Source organism: Hermetia illucens, chromosome 3, assembly GCF_905115235.1.
Source record: "Hermetia illucens chromosome 3, iHerIll2.2.curated.20191125, whole genome shotgun sequence".
Taxonomy (NCBI): domain Eukaryota; kingdom Metazoa; phylum Arthropoda; class Insecta; order Diptera; family Stratiomyidae; genus Hermetia; species Hermetia illucens.
The window spans coordinates 77,912,641-77,924,729 of NC_051851.1; the positions used below are offsets into that span (position 1 = coordinate 77,912,641).

The following is a 12,089-nucleotide window of genomic DNA, read 5'->3' on the forward strand; positions in this document are numbered from 1 at the left end:
TTTGGAGATCCGTTCCACCGGTGACTGAACATAATGAATAGTGGCTCCATATGTCATGACCATAGCAGATCTTTCGGGTACTGTAGGTTTGTTAAGCAAGTAAAAATATTGTTAAGAACTCGGGGGGTCGCAGTATCAACAAGTGGAGGTACCGAATTGGCTATAATTGACTTCGTTGGAGGGGTTACAATATAAGAATAATTCGAATTTTGGGAAATCAAGTCTTCCCTTATTGAGGAGGATAGAAGACCATCTAACTGGCAAGAAAGTACTACAGCTCCAATATGTAAAGAAAAAGGTAGTCCAAGAGAGAATTACCGGCCGATCCGGTTACTGCCCCATAACATCAAGATATTTGAAGACATTCTTGACAACCGTATTCGTTACTTCGTTCAAATAAATAAGCCAGGTTTGTCAGGAAATATCGAACTAATGACGCAATACACGCTGCGCGGTTACTCATGGAAAAACACCATGAGGAACACCGCCCTCTTTACATTGCATTGTGTCACGCGAACTCAGCTGGTATACTCTACGACAACACCTAGTACCAAAAGAACTTGTGCACTGGGTTAAATTTTTCCATTACGATCCGAAAAGTATAATTCGAAGTGTAGTGGATGTATCGAAACAGCTTTTTGTCTCCGTCAGTGTTCATCAAAGAAACAGCCTCTCACCACTTGTCTTTGTTCTTATTATGTTACGTTATATACGTTATACGTTACATTCAACGTCCAGCACCCTATACATTGCCATAAGCAAATGATGTTTTTCTAGCGTCTCAAAGGATCTCGAGCAACTCGTTCTTAATATACTTACGTACTGACGCCAATCCGGCAACCAGCTGTACCATTTCGTGTTGTGTCTATGGGGTGGTTCCCCATATTTGCGAGGGGGAAGGGGAGCTGATCAAATTTGTTTTCACAGTATAAGGTCAGGTGCGGTATTTAACTATTTAACCAATTTGCTTAAAATATGTTACAATAATTAGTTAAATTACAATTATATACATTAATACAAGTCAATTAATTTATGAGAATGCCAACCGAGAAGCAAAGAAAGCGATCGCTGTCACTCGGGCGGACCATTACAAAAATCTTTACGATATACTGGACAGTCGGGATGGCGAAAGAAATCTGTATCGACTTCCAAAAGCCGAAACGAACGCACAGAGGATATCGAACACTTCTGTTGCGTTAATCACAGGAACGGCATTTTGCTTACTAACCGTCGAGCCGCAACGGATAGATGGTGAAAATACTTCGAGCAGATTTAATCTGAAGAATTTGCTCATCCTCTACTTCCACAATCATTGCCGACATTTGGAGCAGTTCCACCTGTCAGCGAAGTTGAGGAAGCAATAAAACGAATGAAATCGGGGAAAGCCACAGGATCTCACGACACGCATCTGAGCTCTAGAAAGCAAAGAGCTGGGATCCAACACTGTGGCTCAGTGAATTCTTTAATCAGGTTATTCAGAAAGGTAGAACACCATCTGACTGATTTTGATAGAGCCAAATGCCGAAAGCGATCACGACCAACCGACCCCGATGGTGAACGGGACAAAAGCCGAAGAAAAAGAAGAAGAAGAATTAATTTTGTAAGTGAATTCAATTACCAATTGCTCTGTCTATCCAACAGCTGGCTGCAGACTGTCATCCAGATACCGACAAGTAGGCGAGCTGCTCAGGCTGATGTATTTTGAGTTACTCAGTGATGGTGAGTTGTGCTGCGCTTGCTTTTGTGTCGAGCTAGGGTGAATCTCCATTATATCACTCACACAGCACCTTCACAGTATTACATGAAAGGGCTCAATTAGTACTTTTGCAATTTGGAATTTTCGATATTGGGTGAAACAGCTGAAAGATGAAACAGGTCTCGTTTTCAGAATCAGTTCAACCGACACATCTGCAAAAAAAACTCAATAGTGCATCTATACAAAACATCATACATCCCATTACGATATTTGAATATTTTCAAAGCATTCCAACTATTATTAACAAAGTTAAATAAAGTCAAAGGTTTGTATCTTCCGAGAATTTATGGCACTCTAAGACGTGTAAGACATCATCATCGTATAAAGGGAGCTCATATGGACGGCGGAGCTGGAGTTTGGAGACAAATCAAGGAATTTAAAAAATGTTCTCACACAAGATGAACATAAATCCTTTAGGTTCCGGTAATCCGACTTGTTTGTATCTGTTTTAGATAAATTTCTTCGCAATTGGTAATATTTTTTTTTAAAGAGTTGGAAATCTTTAAAAGACCAACATTAGGGTTCATGGTTTCTGAGAATGTGGGATTTTTACCCAATAAAACCACCTCCCGCCTGTGGTCCACCCAAACACTTTGACTGGCTTCGGTTAGGAGCTGGCTGTTCCTCAGTGGGTTATATCTTTAGACATCTTTAAATTAGCAAAGCGCTTGGCTTTACTCTTTTCCGTCGTCTCAATATATTAGCAATATTAATCAAATTTCGGGCTTGGTTATTTTCATGTGCTCGCTGTCGGTGGCTGTACTTTTAGGCCCCTATGCGCATGCTCATAACGAATGAACCAGGAAACGTGTACTATGGTTCTAAGCACTTTAGTGTGGAACCTTTGAATGATTTTCCGGTGCAATTTTTATGGCACATCTCTAGAACTGGATGCCGCACGCTCACATGGGTCTTAGAATCTGCTTATTATTTGTCAGCTTGTTGTCCATGCTCAGCTGGGAATTCCTTCCCAATAGTCAGTACATCTGTCTGTATCTGGCATTTTGTTCATCCTTCTTTCTTAGAATGTGTGATTCCTGAGCTTAGCATAGATTGTAATACCGTTTATGATGACTTTATCCTGATTCTCTTTTTTATTTGAGCAGCTAATGTACATTGATTTGCTCTCGTCTAATTTTATTTTTCATTTCCGTGTCCGTGTCCGGATAGCTGAGTGGTTAGAGCACAAGGCTGTCGTACGGAAGGTCATGGTTCAAATCTCGCTGGCGGCAGTGGGATTTGTATCGTGATTTCACGTTGGATACCAGTCGACTCAGCTGTGAATGAGTACCTGAGTCAAATCAAGGTAATAATCTCGGGCGAGCGTAATCCTGACAACATTCCTCCTACAGTGTACTGTAGTGTACCGTTACGGTCTTGAATGAAGTGCTCTAACCATTGCCTCCTTATCTGGTTTGCGGACCATTATAACTTCGGCCGTTTTTCATTGGCACGAGACGTATTTTAATCTGAAAGCATTAATTATTTTTAGTAATTATTTTTAATAATTTTATTCTTAACAACCCGCGCACGGTACCAATAGAGCCTATTTCAGCTTACAAAAACTGTTTCACTCGAAACGCCCCTCCATAAATCTTACCAGTTCTGTATTCCTCGGAGACCTGCGTTCTTAGCGAAAAAAATTGCGATCTCTTTGCCGCGAAGAATATTTGTCCCCCTACATCAGGTTAGACAATTCCGTGGCACACATAACGACGAAATCTATGAGGGATACCATGATCGTAAGATTGTGGATAAAATCCGGCTCAATAGGTTACGGTGGCGTATGGATGAGGATAATCCAGCCCGAATAGTCTATAAGGGCAATATCTATGGTAGAAAAAGAAGACGAGGGAGACCATACCTGAGATGGAGCGCTGGTGTAGGTCAGAACGTCAGACAGCATTTAGGGGTATCGAATTGGTGGACCCCGCCTCAAAAGCGGGGTATCTGGAGTTCCTTATTAAGGCAGGCGTAGACTGGATACCGGTTGTTGCGCCGTTGATGATGAATAATTTGATTATACCCTTTTCCAGTAATTCTTTTAGTATTCTCCTTGTAATAAATTCATAGCCAGAAGCTTCATTAGGAGGTTCATTTGTTTTAATTTCTGTCTTCACCTAATTTAGTTTTACACGTTGTATTAGGTATCGGTTCACTTTTCTAGCTGGGGTTAAGCATGTAAACGCTTATGAATCTACAGGCTGGAAAGTATTTCGTAGATGCTTCGCGAAAAAATCTACCTTGTGCTGTGCAGAATGAACCCATTGCCCGTTTTCCTATTTAATACATGGGTGGAATTTGTTGTCTGAGTCTTCTTAGATCTTTCGCGACCTCCAACAAAGAGTAGCCTGCATCTTTTTGTGCTGTAAGATTTGAGATATATCTGTTGAATGACTCGTCTCTATATTTGTTACTTAAGGCCTATAGCTTATTTGCCAGAAAATTTAGGGTTTTTTCCCTTTCCATTGTGCAGTTTCTTTGCATAGTTTGCGAGCTCTACGTTTCTCTGCAGTTAGTTCCTTAACCTCTGCAGAACAGTCAGTAAATTTTTTAGGAGTATTTTTCCAGGTCGCCCCTTCATTGTTAGCAGTTGATAAGCAGTGTTGATTTGATCATTTAAGCAAACGTTCTCCTGGATGTGTTTTTTGAAAACTGGCCACTTTGTTCGTCTATTAATCCGTCTGGGATAGTCTTTTCTCCTCCCTTTCTCGCTGACCAGGCGAGTGATCAGACATTACGTTTTCATTATTCAAAACATAGGTGTATTCGTCTGAGATTCTCTTAGTTACGAAGAAATCAAAGACATCGGATGCTTTTGTTACGTCAGTCGCCCATGTAGGCTTGCCGCTGGAATGGAAATTGCACTTTTGTGCTCTTGCTGCTTCAAAATAATGTTCTGCCTATTGTTAACCTAGATCCCCAAAATCCATTTTTAAGGTTTTGTGTAAACACAAAACCTTATCAAAATCGGTTTACTGTCTGTCTGTCTGTCTGTCTGTCTGTCTGTCCGTCACACGCATTTTTCTCGGAGACGGTTATAGCGATTGAGACCAAATTTGGCAGAAAGGTGGGAACTGTGAACGCTCACGCATACAGTGAATTACATCCTCTTATGTCGAATTTAAGGGGAGGTGCTCATACATGCAAAAGGGGGGTGTAATATTTTTTTTCATATAGTCATGTGGGGTATCAAATTAAAGGTCTCGATTAGTACTTTTCAAAGCCGATCTTAGTTTTGACATTCGTTGGAAGGGTGTGGAGCGCGGGGTGTTGAAAGTGACTACTTCTTTAAGGGGGCCATTCTCAGAAACTACCAAACCAAAAAATCTGAAAAAAATCAGGAGGCTGCCACTATATAGTGCCTGGGCTCCGAAATACCCTTCAAACCGAGATCTGTTCAAATGAAGTTAATAATTGTATATTACTACCGTTTTTAGCAATTTGCTGATTCATCCTGGAATCATCCTAGAATCACCTAGAATCAAGTTAATAATAGTATATTACTATAATTTTCTGTAATTGGTTAGAAACCCCCCTTAAGTTCATCCTTGTACCATGAAATTTTGCAGTGATATAGGCTATAATATAGAGCATGATCTTACCAAGTTTGGTGGAAAATCGCGCTTATACTAACAAAGTTATAATACCTCAAATTTGTTGCTTCTTTGAAAATTGAAGACTATGAATGTCAATATCACCCGAAAGTGGATACTCTCACATAATATATGGATGCTAAGTGCTACGTACTAAGAAATACACAAAACCTTTCGTACCTGAAGCGTCCAGCTTCCGGTTTCCCGACTTGTTTACGTTAAAGTCCCCTCCTAAAATGAAGGAATTTCCGATTCTTTCTTAACACCGAAACAGGGCGGATAGTATATTGCCGAGATCTTTACAACTTTCTTAAATAATTGTACACCAACAGTCACAAGCTACATTTTTTCATATTCAATTTTCTGTTCTTGGTAGTGATTGATATCCTCTTTAACGAAGATTGTAGTTCGTTCTCTGGCTTGCGGACTGTGATGTGTTGCATGATACCAGCAAACGACGCGGATTTTAGCGCTTGTAGGTCGCGTGAGGTGGCTTTCTGAGATGAAGCATATGCCGATCTTCTCAGTATAAAGAAAGACTTTGAACTCTTGTAGGTGCTGGTGCAGTCCATTTGCATTCGATCTAATTATTTTCAGGACATTTGCCATTTGCTTTTCTTGTTATATTTTTATCTCCTTACGTTATACTGCTCAAGCTTCTCAAAAATTTGTTTGTTTACTAGTTATTGTTCGTCAAGTCTTCTATTTAAAATGCTAGGTCGAACTTAAGGAGGGTCTCCGTATATGTAAAAGGTGGTGCAATTTTGTTTTCACCAAATATAGTTATGCTGGGTATCAAATGAGGGGCGCGATTAGTACTTTTCGACGCCGATCTTAGCTTTGACATCTGTTGAAAAGATGGGGAGTGCGAGGGACCAAAAGTGATCATTTTTTCACGGACCCATTCTCAGAAACTACCCAACTGAAAAATCTGAAAAAATCAGGCTGCCACTATATGATGCCTAGGCTCCGAAATACCCTTCAACCCAGATCTGTTCAAATGAAGTTAATAATAGTATATTACTACCGTTTTTAGTAATTGGCTGAGTTCATCCTAGAATCACCATTGCAACAATGTACGTTATAAGATAGAACACAATCCTATTAAGTTTGGTGGAAATCCCACCACTACTAAAAAAAGTAATAATTGATCAAAGTTGTCGCTTATGTGCAAATTCAAGCTTTTGAATGTCAGCATGACGCGAAAGTGGGTAGCCTCACATAACATATGCATATATTACGTGCTAAGTTCCAACGGGACAAATGTCGACTAAAATTTTTTTATATAAGAAATAGACAAAACCTTCCATACCTGAAGCTTCCGGTTCCCCGGCTTGCTGTAATATATTCACAGCGTTTAGGATCTTTAAACCATTTTCCTTTTCGTCTTCTAAAATATCGTCGTTTTAGCACGTTGGGTGGAGTCCCCTAGCCATAGCCTTGAGAGACCTGTTGTTTTTGTTTTCATACGTGTACTATTGTATTTTTTCCATGTTATGCTTTTTCGAGAGGGCTCTGGAGCCATCTGGCATGGTTACAGCATATACTTTCCAAAGATTGTTGTTTATAGCAATTATTAAGTACTCCTTTATCATGGTTGCCGATAGTAGGCTTTTGACTTTCTGGTACTTATCGATTCCGCTAATATTAATCAGCGGAGGAAGTTTCACTTTCAATTTCATGATATTTTTTGCTTAATCGCTTTTCGCGAGACTTTGTCTAATGATTTCCGGTAACGAGTCTACCTTTCTTTTTTAAGACGCCCTGCTTGATTGCAAGATGCATTCAGTTTCTCGGACCAATTCATCTTCATCAGTGTGGTATCCTTTTGGTTAATTTACACTAAGGCTGCGGCACTTCGCTGGGAGTGAACTAGTCTGAGTTGTTTTCTTGACGATTTCTTCTTCCTGCCGTAGTTCTTTAATTTGCGAACTAAGCTGTTATTCAAATTTTCTAGCTGTTGAGCTTTTCGTGCAGTTCCTCAACTTTTATTTCCTGAGGTATTTGCGCTACATTACTAGTTGGATTTCTAGTTTTAGGTTTAGCTTCCTTTAGTGTTAGTGGTATCTTTTTATTATTTGAAAGAGTCGACCAAATGCAGATCCGCAAAACCTGAGAGGCTGGATTTTCCACTAAAACTATTCTGCCACCTGCCTTGAACTCCTACTCACGAACTTGGCTGTTATCAATACAATACTTTCCAGATTAAATTATTTGCGTAAATAGCCCTTGGAACAATAGTGTGCAATTAAATTTTCCCCTATGTACACCGGCCAAAAAATGACTTTCTTGTAATCGTTAGTTAGTTTCTTGATTTGTGTGGTATTCTAGGGTTGTTCGTTTGAAAAGATGAAAATGCAATGTAACGACATTACAGTATCAAAGGAGGAAATGTGCTTCGGAGAATTCTGGTTCCAGCAAGACTACGCTACAATTGACTGGGCCTGGGGCGTGCACTTGTGTTTGGGCTTTTTTTAAGGATGATGTCAATTCATGACTACTGCATATTGACGGCATGCAGTTGCCGTTTTCAACAGCTAGTGGTGGCACCCGCTATTGTTTATATACGGAAGTGAATTCATAACATTAACATGTTTCAGTTTGGATATAAACCGATCATTACAACGATACCAACACTTACTGACGTTATTTTCTTTATTTAAGCTGAATGTGTACTTGTTTTCTCCTTTTTCATAAATTACATTTTCAAACTTCTCAATTGAACGTTTGATGGGTGACTGAGATGAGGAGATTCTAGAAGCTGATTTGCATTAATGAGCGAGCCATATTTACTACTCCTGGGCTGGTTTCGTGCACGAACCGGTTGATGGGAAAGTACGCTTACTGCATAAAACATGGAACGCTACTGGCGCCTTTCTGACCTACTTCATATTTTACTTCCTCGTAGCAAGGTCAATGATATATCGACACTTGCCAGTGGGCCGTATGCACCCAATTCGTATGGCCCACGGTGCCTCCAAGTGTATTTAGAGGTTTCAATAAACAACTCAAGCAAATGGAAGCGACTCCTATTCCTGGAACGATGGTTTATCCAACAACGCAGTGTATGTATACATGGAGCACTCGAAAACGTGTAGTTGTATTAACAGAAGATAAGATGCATTTATCTAAAATGTGGCGATCACACCATATGTGTTAGGAGATGATTAGAACATGAGAGGCGATACTTTTGAAACCAATCGGACCAACATTGTTTATAAATCATTTTGTATACGGAATTGCGATTAGGTTCCGAGAAATCATATGCGACTTTCTGAAAAGCGGTTTTAAGCAGTTTTTGCTGGTCCTGGATATATATTGCCTGAGTGGAGGGGGGAGGGGGAACACCAAAGCACACGTTTAATTTAATTAATTGTACGGACTAATGATAAATTATTGGCCGCACTGATGCAAGTCCACAAAGAATGATTACTGTATGGCGTCAACGAAGCCAACTGGCATTCAAAGACGAGCTGATAAAAGTTCCATTCTTATCGCAAATTGGCGAATCTGTTGTTTCGAAAGAAGCGGGAATGTAAGATTCTATGATTGTTATGCAATCTATGAGGTGAATGAAATTATCTTAGAAAATAAAAATTCTAAATAAACGCTTGCACAACAAACAATCTTTGAAAGTTCGCAACAGAACATATGTTTACACATGAATCCGCAATTGGTTTTACCATAGTTTTTACATTTCTAAAGATGGTAAAAAGCTGTAGCAGGTGAGCCAGATAGACAACTCCATAATTTAGGAGTTCTCACTGAAATAAATGGCATTGATAAATAACCAAAAGTTCTTTCAAGTTCAGGGAATGTTAGAGAACAAAACACTAAAATCAGAAAACTTGTGGGGCCCGTATATATATAAGAAACTTTTATCTTACAGATGAAACAGATGTAGTTGTAGAAGAAAGCTACAAACGTACGGGTAGGATGTCGGGGCTTACGGGTACTTTTTCCAAAATTAAGTGCATTTATGTGAACATAAGGGAAATGGTTTCTTATGACCTTGGATTAATTTCGTACTTTAGTTCACCTATTTCGCTATTGTTCCATGCTGTATGCTTTTCACATATAGGCTTCATCCTTTTACAATCAGTCAGTCGAAGATATTACTTTCTATCAACTTCTTCCACACACGGAAAAAAATGTGATATAACCGCATTACTTCCGGAGTTTAAAGTGTTTTGCCTTTTTTGCAAAATTATCATTTTAAGATAGATTATGTCAAACGTGAACCGCATTCAAAGTGAATACAACAACAAAATTATATTCAAATCGACTGTAAGATAAAACTTTATTTAAAAAACATCAGGCATGGCAATGTATAGAATTTTTGGCCCGAAAAACACTCACGATCTTCCCTACTGCAAGGGATGAAGATATGTAGCTCATTCTAGCTGAGTTTCTTTTCTTCACTCGTCACGTAGCACTCGTAAGCGCGCTCCCCTATTCCCCTTAGCTTATCCAAATTTAAGTTCGTAGAATCCGATTATGGATGATGATCATATGCACCTGATTTTCCAGTACCAGCATTTAATTTGTAATTTTCGATAAGTTTTATCTCTCGCCCAAGAGTCTCTGAATGCGGGCGAATACGTGGACCTTGACACTGGCACTCCATCGCCTTTGGTGAAGATTCCAATTTAAAGTTGTAAAGATACCATGTCTACGATACGATGTCTTCCCATTGTTGTTGCCATCCTTGAATCAAACTCTCCCCTTCACCGTCCTTCGTTTGCGATAAAGAAGAGATAAACTTCAATTTAATATTTTTTTTTGAGAATGATGGGGTCCTAAGTCCGCATCAACTTAATGCTGGACGGGATCAAATGGGGAGCAACTTACTCCCTCTTTCCTGGCCCACGGACCCCTCGCTTGGGGCTTGCACCCAAACTTTACAAAAATGTCAAGCAATGACGGCTTTACGGTTTCTTACCAGGGCAGAGGCAAATCGTCACGCTGCTCCCAGGGCAGAGGTGAGGCAGCGTTTGACGATTTGCCTCTGCCCTGGTAAGAAACCGTAAAGCCGTCATCGCTTGATATTTTTGTTCAATTTAATGTTCGTCATCTCATCTGCCAAGATGTCACTTGGTATCATTCCCGAAATTATGATTACTCCCAGATGATCCTGAAGACAAAACATGCCTTTAGAGCTGTTCTAAAGACGGTACTTAGTTTATATTCATTATATTCGTACTGTTACGCGATTCCCTAAAGTAGCACTGCATACAGTAAAATTGAACTCACCATCTTCCCCGGAAGCAGTATACCGGGGCGCTTTTTCGTTTGGCATCATACTTGCCAAACCCATACCCGCTGTATCTACTTTAACGCAAGCATACGGCATGTTCTGTTCACAGCTAAGCTACGCCTATAACGTCACAACCAAGTATTTGATGGCCGGTCAAGAGGACCGCTTTCGTGGTTTAGACAAGTGTCATCCAGCACCCTCTAACTAAGCCTTAATAGCACTAATTGCTTCGCATAAGTATAACTCATGATTTTCTAGATGCCTTGAAATGATAACGAATGCTATGTTGACAACATAATTTACTATCATAGCTTTAGGACCAGAGGATTAAGTACACCATTGTGTATGATGCGCCACAGTGTTTTTTCTAATATGGAGCCTTGTGAAACTCCCATGGAGATACTCCACATGACCGACATTGGTATCATGTCAAAACCAGGATGCTTCTCGTAAGTCCACTGGCGGTGGAGTCCTAATTGCTATAAAAGATTCACTCCCCGCTGAACTCGTCTTCTCCTCCTCTGGCTTTCCTTTTGATTGTGTTGCTCTTCGTGTCTCCCCGCCCAATTTCCTCCCGTTCATTGTTTCTTGTGTTTATGTCCCCTGTGCTAGCCCTTCTCACCTGTATGAAGAATTGTTTGACAGTTTGTCTGAACTCCTTACCGTCAGATTCCCTTCCCTCCCTTTCTTCCTTTGTGGAGATTTCAACCTCCCCATGCTCAACTGGCCTAATCATCCTAGTCTTCCAATTCCTTCCAACAACCTCTCCCATTCTTCCCTCCCACTTTCTTCCTTTATGTATACTTGCTCTGCCCTGAATTTCAACACCACCAAAAACTCCTTGGGCCGCACTCTCGATCTCTTCCTTTCCAACCTCCCCGAGCGCCACCTCTCCTTATTTCCTGGCACATCCCCGTATGTAAAAACCGACGCTCACCATCCCGCGGTTGAATTTGAAGCGGAGCTCCCTCGTTCAAAACCCAAAACCAAGCGTAAACCCACTAAGTTCAACTTCCGCAAAGCCAATTTTGACGGTCTGAACTCAGCTTTAGCGTCTTTCAACTGGGTTCATTTATTAAGTAATTCGTCGTGTGATCAAGCTCTTAACACCTTCTACAATATCCTCTCTGATATCCTCTCCTGTTATGTCCCTTCTTCCCCTCCCTGCCTACGTTTTTTCCCCAACTTGGTTCACAACGGAACTTCATATTAATATGCGCTTGAAACATACACTGAGGAAGAAGTTTCGGGCTTCAAAAAATGACGCCGACCTTGCTCACTTTAAAGCGATACGATCCACTGTGAAATCAATGGTCAGAAAGGCGCGTAAAAGGTACCTATTCAGCGTCGAAGCCGCCCTTGCCCGCGGTAACTTAAAACTCTTTTGGTCTCACGCTCGCAACTCTCGTTATCCAACTCATTCTGTCCCTCCTTCTATCAGCTTCGCTGACTCCACTGCCAACTCCCCACAACAATCCTG

The 12,089-nt window shown here is 40.5% G+C and overlaps 1 protein-coding gene across 20 annotated transcripts in view; it reads left to right on the forward strand.

The window, feature by feature from the left end:
- Positions 1-12,089, forward strand: part of LOC119651124 — a 413,254-nt gene that overhangs the window by 357,715 nt on the left and 43,450 nt on the right. The gene's annotated exons all lie outside the window — the stretch shown is intronic.